Source organism: Aethalodelphis obliquidens, unplaced genomic scaffold (genome assembly GCF_003676395.1).
Source record: "Aethalodelphis obliquidens isolate GAN/ISIS:26980383/991018 unplaced genomic scaffold, ASM367639v1 scaffold27, whole genome shotgun sequence".
NCBI lineage: Eukaryota > Metazoa > Chordata > Mammalia > Artiodactyla > Delphinidae > Aethalodelphis > Aethalodelphis obliquidens.
The window spans coordinates 2,518,622-2,529,511 of record NW_020837971.1 but is presented as its reverse complement, the minus strand read 5'-3'; positions in this window follow the sequence as shown (position 1 = coordinate 2,529,511).

The following is a 10,890-nucleotide window of genomic DNA, read 5'->3' as shown; positions in this document are numbered from 1 at the left end:
CAAATAAGAAACAGAAATAGGCTATAAACACATGAAGAGATTCTTGACATTATTAGTCATCAGGGAAATGCAAATCAAAATCACAATGAGATACTACTTCACATCCACTAGCTGTAATCCAAACGACACATAATGACAAGTGTTGACAAAATGTAGAGAAATTGGAACCCTCATATCTTGCTTGTGGAAATCTAAAATGATACAGCCACTTTGAAAAACAGTCTGGCAATTCCTCAAATAATTAAGCATAGAGTTACCACATGATCCAGCAGTTCCACTCCTAGTGATATAATCAAGAGAAAAGAAAACATGTCTGCACAAAAACTTGTATATGAACGTTTATAGCAGCATTATTCGTAATAGCTATAAGGTAGAAACAACCCAAACGTCCATCAATGTATGAATGTATAAGCAAAATGTGGCATATCCATACAATGCAATATTATTTGACCATAAAAGGGAATGAGGTACTAATACATGCTACAACGTGGATTAACCTTGAAAACATTGTTCTAAGTGAACAAAAAGCCATATACAAAAGGTCACATTTTGTATGGTTCCATTTATATGAAATGTCCACAATAGGTAAATCTATTGAGACAGAAATCACATTAGTGGTTGTTTAGGGCTGGGGTGAACGGAACAATAGGGGGATAATAGCTGAAAGATGTGAGATTTCTTCTTGTGGTGACTGAAAGCATTCTAAAATTTACTAAAGAGATGGTTTCCCATATTTGTTAATATACTAAAAGCCATTGAATTATACCCATTAAATATTTGAATTATATATATAGTATGTGAAGTGTATCTGTGAATAAATCTGTTTAAAAAACTCAACAAGCAGTAGTGCCTTAAAGGTTAGTTGTAATGTGGAATTTGAAACCATTTGAATAAACATTTCTTACTTTGCAACATAAAATCCATTGGTCTATCTAGAACTCTGAATAGATCTTTTACCTATGCATGATTTTGATCTTGCAGATACCCTAAAATTCTCAGAGATAGCCAAGTGTCCCTAGACTACAGTTGGAGAACTGCTGTGTTAGGTTAGAGTCTGAACTTCAGAGAGGTGCAATTTAGTTTTAAAAAAAGCCACCCCTTGAATTTTGTGAGCTTTGGGAGTAAACCACATTTGGCTAGGTTCAAACCAATGTACAAACATTTTATAGACAGAGTACATAAACATTTACAATTCGGTTTGCCTAGTAATAACAATGACAAATGCCATGTGAGACTCAGGTCAATTAAGAAGACTAGTGAGGCTGGAAAGGAAGATTTTGGGGAAAAGTAATTGGCTGCTTTTATAGAAATTATGAGGATACCCATGAGATAAAGCAGTTAATAACATGAAGAAGCTGTCTGAGTATAGGTACCTTTGGAAATCTGAAGAATAGTGTCAGAGAAAGGAAAAGAGAGTACGGTGCAATTCTGCAAGCAGAACCCAGGGAGCTCCAGGTTCATGTTCAGTAAGCACAAGGAATACAGTTTTTTCCAGAAATGAAGGAAGAGGTTTGGGGCCCAAGTGAGTAGGCTTGCCATAAATGAATGCTCTTTCTTACCCAAAACATAGAGATAAATAGTTCTTACTTATAGCCAAAGCCTAAATGAATTTGGACAACTTTTAATATAGTAAGTTATCTATTTTTATGTATGTATATGATGAAATCGGCATAACAAAATTGGTTTATGAATACATTTTCTTGGGCAGACAGGGCAAGGGATGTGTGGTATAAGGAAGCTATAGATGTTTGGAGTAGCCATTGTAGGCCAAGAGTTGATCACTCAAGGGCAAACTCCCCCAACACCTTTGCCAGAAACCCAGTGTCCCAGGTGCCATGTCACTGTTCCCACACTCTCCTATTTCAAAGCTGACCTTAGTTTGATGATATTCACTCTTTCAAGTCACTCTGTATTACCCAATGACTAGGCCTTCAAAGTACATTCAAACTTATTTCTAGTATGTGCTTATTGTTGCTGGCACAAATAACTTAAAGGTTAATTTAGATTTTCATCTTGTTCCTTGAATTTTTTTCTTAATGAGTCATTCTTTCAGCAAATATTTATGGCCTATTTACAGAGTGTTACCATAAACAGCAAACTTGGTCTTCTTACCTTAATAAAACACGCTTGTAAAACTTTTGTATTAGGGTAAGACTATGATGTGTGGATATACATACCACAAATAGGTATGCGTAACAATTTTTAACTTCAAAGATAATTGCTAGATAAAAGGATAGTTTTGTTGAAGAAGGGCAGCACACTGACCTCTTTCTAGAGCACACTGATTCCTATAAAATAACTTTCAGTATGAGATCAGTTATTCTTGGGCCACAATACAGAAAGGCTTAATTATTAAAGTAATCAAAGATATTTTTTGCATAGAACTCTCATTTATAAAGGTGAGGACCAGAGCTTGGGCCTAAAGTCTAATGTACTACCTTTCAAAACTGATTCATATTCACTTTAGTTTTTCCAAGGTATGAAATAAGATTTTGCAATATTGAACAATATTCTTCACCTTCTGTAGGTTTTAATTTCTTGTTTGAACTCCATATGCTGGCTTTCTGGATTCAATAGCTAGATTAACTATTTCTAAGTTTGCTTCCAGCTTTTACATATGGTACTTCTGATGTCAAAGTGGAGACAAAATTATTTAATTCAAACAACAAAACAAAACAAAAAACATGTTAAATGTGTTTTTGTGAAATTAAATATTACTCTTTTCTGAAAAGTAAACTTATTGGGAAGTGACTGAATGTGCTATTGTAGTTATGATTTATTACTATTGTTGAGTTTTCTCTAAGAATGCAATTTCAGGTTTTTTATGGATATTATTCTTCAGAAGCCTGCATTTGGTATATTTTCTGGAAGTGTGCATCTGGTTTGTCTACTTATCTACTTGGTCTGATGATAATATTAGAGAGACATTGTAAAAGGTTTTGATAACAAGATTTTAATGAAAAGAAAATAGAGATACTTCAGGAGGTAGATCAATTTTTCTTTCGTTTACATAGTCAAAACTAAAAAGAGGACTACAAAACAGAATCTAGGCTAGTGAAATGCCAGATAGAAATATACACTCCAAACACCACCAGTAACTTATGTGGAAGGAGTAAACAGCACTGTAAAATGGTCTATGTCTCTTTCATTTGTTTTTTGATATATGCCCATTATTTTGCATAAATATGCAAAGTGGAATGTAAACTAGAATCAGAATATCATGAACTTCAGATCTGGAACATTTTAATTTTAATAATGGGAACCCTAGACTAATTAGTCAATGCCCACATTTTCCTCAGATAAATTTATGAAATTTTAAATCCCATTATACAGACATGTAATTTTACTGATCTTCTTAGTGTGCTGTACAGTATGGTACCAAATTGAATTTCTTTTCTAATAAAAATGTTTATTGACCCTTTAATTTTTATCTTAGGAAGGAAATGATTTATAAAACTATCTGAATTAATATATTGCCCTTTGGTAACTATGTTATTGATATTGTTTTGTCCCCTAGGGAGGGAACAAACTACTATCTCAGTCATTTTTCCTGTTTTCCCATTAAATGATTAGATTAGCCATCACCAAATCATGCTTATCAATTGCTTGTTGAAGAGTTGTTGTCTAGACTAGTAAGTAAGATTAAGCACTGAAACTTAGAACTGCAGCTGATGCAACTCTTGCCTCTGAAGATGCCGGCCAGAAAATATGCTCAAGGTTGTTCCATAAATAGTAAACCTTTTTCCTGCGTAGTCTTTAATAGGAGCTTAAAATGGATCTTTAGAAGGCTGTGTGGATTGAACAACAGGAAATTTTAACCAAGTCATTAATAACTAATGATGTAAACTGTAGGCCACTACCCACGATCAGTCATAGGAATAAGAGGAGAGAAAGGCCGGATCAAGCAAGGGGATGAGACAGCTTTTACTGCAGCAACTTCTCACTTCTTTCTTCATGTGTTTTTTATTCCAGTGGTAGACATAATTTACTGGCTCAATGACTTTTCTTTTGGTTTCTTTGTATACACATATACACAAATACATATATGTATGTATATATAAATTTATATTTATATATTATTTCTAATAAACACTTCTGAATTTATTTTTTCCTCTATTCTGTATTATTTTAAATAAATATAAAATATTCTAAATATTTCTCTTTCCACTTGAGGCAGGCAAATATTTGTTAAATATACCCTACCAAGAATCACATATCTGATAAACAACTTTTATCTGGAATATATAAAGAACTCTCAAAACTCAGTCATCAGAAAACAAAAAACTCAAGAGAAACAGTCAAAAGATTTGAAAAGACACGTCACCAAAGAAACACATGAAAATATGCTCAATATCATTAGCCATTGGGAAAATGGAGACTAAAACTACAAAGAGATATCAGTAGACATCTATTAGCATGTTTAAAATTTAAAAGATTGATCAGATGTTAGGGAGAGTGTGGAAGAAGTGGAACTCACGTATACTGCTGGTGGGAATGTGAAACAGTACAACCACTTTGCAAAAGAGTTTGTCAGTTTCTTAAAAATATTAAACATATACCTATTATATCATCTAGTCATTCCATTCCTAGGTATTTAACCCAAGAGAAATGAAAGCTTATATCTATACAAATACTTGTACAAGAATGGTCATAGCAGCTTTATGTTTAATAGTCTTAAACTGGAAACAACTGAAGAACCCTTCAAAGGTGAATGCATAAACACATCAGAGTATATCCATGCAATTGACTACTGCTCAGCAATAAAAAGCAATGAACTACTGATACCTGCAACAACTTGAATAGCAATTCAGAATAATTTTTTCAAGCGAAAAACATATAGTAGTATGTACTGTATGATTCTGTTTATATAAAATTCTGGAAAATGCAAATGAATCTATAGAAAGCAGATTGTTTGTTGCCTGGTGACAAGGGTGAGGGATGTAGGGAAAGGCAGGGGTAAAGTATTACAGTGGGACACTAAGACTTTTTGGGGGTTTATATGTCATTAACTTAGTTGTGTAGATGGCTTCATGGATGATTATACAGGTTAAAACTCGTCAAATTGTATACCTACAAGTGTCTAAGTTATTGTATTTATGTCAACTATATCAACTATCCCTTATAAAGCTTTTTAAAAATATAGGCTTCTTAATCCTACAAAAAACATATTTTTGTGAATAAACACATCTAGACGGTCAAAGATCTGAAAGAGATTAAAGGCTGTCATGTTAGGACTTTGTTCTCAGATTGATTTGTATCAAGGCTATCTTTGAGATGTCTCCTCCTTCTACCCTTTCTCCTTTCTTCTCCTTTTCTTCCTCCTCCTTCTGCCTGTCTCCTCCTTCTGTTTCTCCTATCTTCCTCTTCCTCCTCTTCTTTTCTCCTCTCCCACCTCCTCTTTCTCCTCCTTCTTCATCTAAAATACTTCCAATTGAATCTCTCATATATCCCTTAGTGATATTTCCTTCCTTCCTCCCTTCCTTTCTACCTCCCTTCGTCTCTCTCTCTCTTTCTTCCTTCTTTCTTTCTTTTGCTCTTTTTCTCGGCATAAACTTAGCCCAAAGACATTCTTGTATTTCTTGTATTTCTGTAGCCATATGAACTGTGTTGCATCTGGTATTACTGCACATCAGATTTGAATCAAAATAATAAGAATACTCACTATTGGATTTCAAGTTAAACATCACATCTTCAAGGAGCTCTTTTCTCACCTGACACAATATGGTTTCCCAGTTCTCTGTTCCACTAAACCGTCTACTCCATCTAATATAATACTTTTAATTCTTTATTGTAATTCCTTGTTAAATATCAGTCTCCTCTTTTGATTTGTAAGATCGTTGAGGGCAGAAACTATTTTACTTTATTTCCTCCTGCTGTAAAATAGACACTAGTATCTTATTTGAATGAACTGAAAGAACATCTATTAGCTTAGAACAGTCTTACCTAGACATCATCTAATGTAGATTATAAGCAGAAACCCAGGAGAAAATCTTCCTACTTCAGTATTCACCTACTATAATTGTAAACAGGTAATAAAAATATATCTTCTTTCATTCATTTATTAAATATTTATTACAAGGTACTACATTTTACCCTGAGGAATCACGAGAATGAATAAACATTTTACCTTTTCTTAGGTTATTTATAGTATAGCTGAAGGACTAAACTTTACACATGAAAAGGTAACTAATAATGCAAAGACTACAGAAGGGTATGTGAGATACTCTTTGAAAAATGACTATCAAGAAGGATGAGTTTTTGTTACTAGTTTCAGAAACTCAAAGAGGTTTAAACACAGAAGAGTTTATGGCCTAAGGTGAAAGAAGTTTTAGAAGTTGTGACACATGTTGTTGGGATTATGGATCAAGTTAATGTTTCATGAAGTCATTAAAGACCATGATTTCTCTTCTTTTTTTTCTCCTCTGCACACATGATTTCTATCCTAAAATTTACTTTCTGATGTGATATGACTGCTGGAGCTCCAGTCATTGCATTAAATTCTAAAAAGCACTAGGATATAAGCTGAATGGGAGTACTATGTTTTTACTATTGTGCTCTGTCTTCTATCTCTAGCATATAGGACAATGCCTAGAACAGAATGAAGGAAGGAAGGATAGAAAAAGAAAATGCAAGAGTGCAAAAGGGATACATTTATCAATCGAATCTAATTTCTTTATATAACTGTTCTTTAAAGACCTGTCATAGACATCCCACGCCACTCTCCTGCTAACAACTCACTGGACAGAATTTAGTCTCATGGCCACATCTAGTTACAGAAGTGACTAGGAGATGTAGTAATTATACCAGGTGACAAAGTGCTTAGACAAAATATTAGGAAGCTATCCAAAGTCTCTGCCATATGTAGGAAGAAATGAGAAATAACACTTGAAAGACAGGTTGATTTCAGATTTTGAAGGAACTTGAATGCCAATCTAAGGAATTATGACATAGCTACTACAAATCCAGTGTAATATTTTTTGGGGGGGTAGTGAAATGAAGAAAATAATGTTTTAAGAATATTAATTTTATCTTGTTCTGCATATAAGGAGTTTGGAAGTCACCACTCCAACCTAACAAGTAAAAAGCTGAAGAGAGTGAAAAATCAGTTTTTCTAGGAACGATAAGAGAGAGGAGAACGTGTGGAAAACTGCTGCCCCCAAGATTAGAGAGGCAGACAGGTGAGTACAGGGAGTCACAGCTTACCAGACCAGAGACTCAAGGGCAGAAAATGCTATATAAACCAGTGTCAGAGTAGGAAAACCTGGACTGTGATTGATAAATTGCTGGTGGCTCAGTATGGACAAATCTGAGAGCTAATAACTCCAGGGGGATCCAGACAGGAGGCTGCCACAGTATTGTGAGATTTGTCTCCAGGAGCTCAACCAGATTCCCACAGTAAATATCTGAGAAAAAATCACCTCCTGCTTCCTGCAGTGGGGGAGGGGAAAATAACCATTTGAAATACACCAAAGCACTCTGTTCTTCTGAACAAGGCCTGCCCTCAGGAGAAACCAGATAACCAGAGCTTAACCTGCTGGCATATTATCAGAGTCTGACTGACCTAGAGAAGGAAATTACCCAACTCTAACTCACTCTAGCCTTCTTGTCCCACACCTGAAGGACAGGTAGGAGGGAAAAAAACTGAAAAACACTTGTTAGGTTCACATTCACTAAATGTGATGAGGCATGGTTTCACTAAAAGACTGAAGCCTAATCATAAGATCACAAAATGCTTCCCCTTTCCTTACACCCGAACATCACATTACTAAAGGCCTGTTTACCTACTAAAGGTCTTTTAACCAGAACACCATGCCTGGCTAACAACAACAACAAAAAAATTACAAGGCATACCAAAAGACAAAAACACAGTTGGAAGAGACAAAGCAAGCATCAAATCCGGACATAGCAGGGACGTTGGAATTATCAGATTGGGAATTTAAAACAACTATGATTAATATGCTAAAGGCTCTAATGAATAACATAGATAGTATGTAAGGACAGAGGGCAGAAAAAGAGTGGAAGACAAATAGGATGAAAAAACAAGGCATCAAACAGAAAACAGTAACAAATATGGAAGATATTAATCCAACTATATCAATAATCACTTCGAATGTCAGTGGTCTAAATGCACCAATGAAAAGACAGATTATCAGAGTGGATAAAAAAAAAAGAAAAGACCCTAACATATGCTGTCTACAAGAAACTCACGTTAAATATAAAGACACATATAGATTAAAGGTAAAGAGATAGAGAAAAATATATCACACTATCAATGATGAAAATAAAGTATCATAAGGTTTATTAATTTCAGGCAGAACAGCCTTCAAACTAAGACAAGTTATCAGGGTTAAAGACGTGCATTGCATAAGGACAAAGGGCTCAATTCTCCAAGAAGATGTAACAATTCTTAATGTGTATCACCTAACAATAGAGAATCATACTTTGTGAGGCAAAAACTGATAGAGCTGCAAGGAGAAAGAGTTTAATCTACTATTATGGTCGGAGATGTCAATACCCTCTATCAGAAGTGGACAGATCTAGTGAGCAAAAAATTAGTAAGGACATAGTGAACTTAACACCATCAATCAACTGGATATAATGGATATCTATAGACTACTACATTCTAAAACAAGAATACACACTTTTCTCAAACTCACATGGAATGTTTGCCAAGATAGACCACATTCTGGGCCATAAAACACACCTTAACAAATTTAAAAGAATAGAAATCATACAATGTCTGTTCTCAGACCACAATGGAATTAAACTAGAAATCAATAACAGAAAGAGGAGAGACCTTCAAGATGGCAGAGGAGTAAGATGTGGAGATCACCTTCCTCCCCACAGATACATCAGAAATACATCTACACGTGGAACAACTCCTACAGAACACCTACTGAAGGCTGGCAGAAGACCTCAGACCTCCCAAGAGGCAAGAAACTCCCCATGTACCTGGGCAGGGCAAAAGAAAAAAGAAAAAACAGAGACAAAAGAATAAGGACGGGACCTGCACCTCTGGGAGGGAGTTGTGAAGGAGGAAAAGTTTCCACACACTAGGAAACCCCCTCACTGGCAGAGACAGGGAGTGGGCGGGGGTGGGGGGAAGCTTCGGAGCCACAGAGGAGAGCGCAGCAACAGGGGTGCGGAGGGCAAAGCGGAGAGATTCCCGCACAGAGGACGGGTGCCGACTGGCACTCACCAGCCCGAGAGGCTTCTCTGCTCCTCGCCGGGGCGGGCGGGGCTGGGAGCTGAGGCTCGGGCTTCACAGGTCAGACCCCAGGGAGAGGACTGGGGTTGTCTGCGTGAACACAGCCTGAAAGGGGCTAGTGCACCACAGCTAGCCAGGAGGGAGTCCGGGAAAAAGTCTGGAACTGCCTAAGAGGCAAGAGGCCACTGTTTATGGGTGCGCGAGTAGAGGGGATACAGAGCACCGCCTAAACGAGCTCCAGAGACGGGCACGAGCTGTGGCTATCAGCGCGGACACCAGAGACAGGCATGAAATGCTAAGGCTGCTGCTGCAGCCACCAAGAAGCCTGTGTGCAAGCACAGGTCACTATCCACACCTCCTCTCCCAGGAGCCTGTGCAGCCCGCCACTGCCAGGGTCCTGTGATCCAGGGACAACTTCCCCAGGAGAACACACGGCGCGCCTCAGGCTATTGCAACGTCATTCTGACCTCTGCTGCAGCAGGCTCGCCCTGAATTCTGTACCCCTCCTTCCCCACAGCCTGAGTGAGCCAGAGCCCCCTAATCAGTTGCTGCTTTAACCCTGTCCTGTCTGAGCAAAGAACAGATGCCCTCAGGCGATTTACATGCAGAGGCGGGACCAAATCCAAAGCTGAAACCCAGGAGCTGTTCGAACAGAGAAGAGAAACGGAAATTTCTCCCAGCAGCCTCAGGAGCAGCAGATTAAATCTTCACAATCATCCTGATGTACCCTGCATCTCTGGAATACCTGAATAGACAACGATTCTTCCCAAAATTGAGGCAGGGGACTTTGGGAGCAGCTGTAGACTTGGGGTTTGCTTTTTGCATCTAATTTGTTCCTGGGTTTTTGTTCATCTTAGTTTCATATTTAGAGTTTATTATCATTGGTAGATTTGTTTAGTGATTTGGTTGCTCTCTTCCTTTGTTTTCTTTTATATATGTAGATATATATATATATATATTTTTTCCTTTTTCTCTTTTTGTGAGTGGGTATGTGTATACTTCTCTGTGTGATATTGTCTGTATAGCTTTGCTTTTACCATTTGTCCTAGGGTTCTGTCTGATTTTTTTTTTTAGTATAGTTTTTAGCGCTTGTTATCATTGGTGGATTTGTTTTTTGGTTTGGTTGCTCTCTTCATTTTTTTTTTCTTTTTATTACATAAAAAATTTTTAAATTTTAAATAATTTTTTAAATCTTAATAACTTTATTTTTTCTTTCTTTTTTTTCTCACTTTTCTTCTGAGCCGTGTAGCTGACAAAGTCTTGGTGCTCTGGCCGGGTGTCAGGCCTGTGCCTCTGAGGTGGGAGAGCCGAGTCCAGGACACTGGTCCACCAGAGACCTCCCTGCTCCATGTAATATCAAACAGCAAAAGCTCTCCCAGAGATCTCCATCTCAATGTTAAGACCCAGATCCACTCAACGACCAGCAAGCTACAATGCAGGACACCCTATGCCAAACAACTAGCAAGACAAGAACACAACACGACCCATTAGCAGAGAGGCTGCCTAAATTAAGAATAAGGTCATACACACCCCAAAACACACCACCGGATGTGGTCCTGCCCACCAGAAAGACAAGATCCAGCCTCATCCACCAGGACACAGGCACCAGTCCCCTCCACCAGGAAGCATACACAACCCACTGAACCAACCTCACCCACTTGGGGTAAACACAAAAAACTACA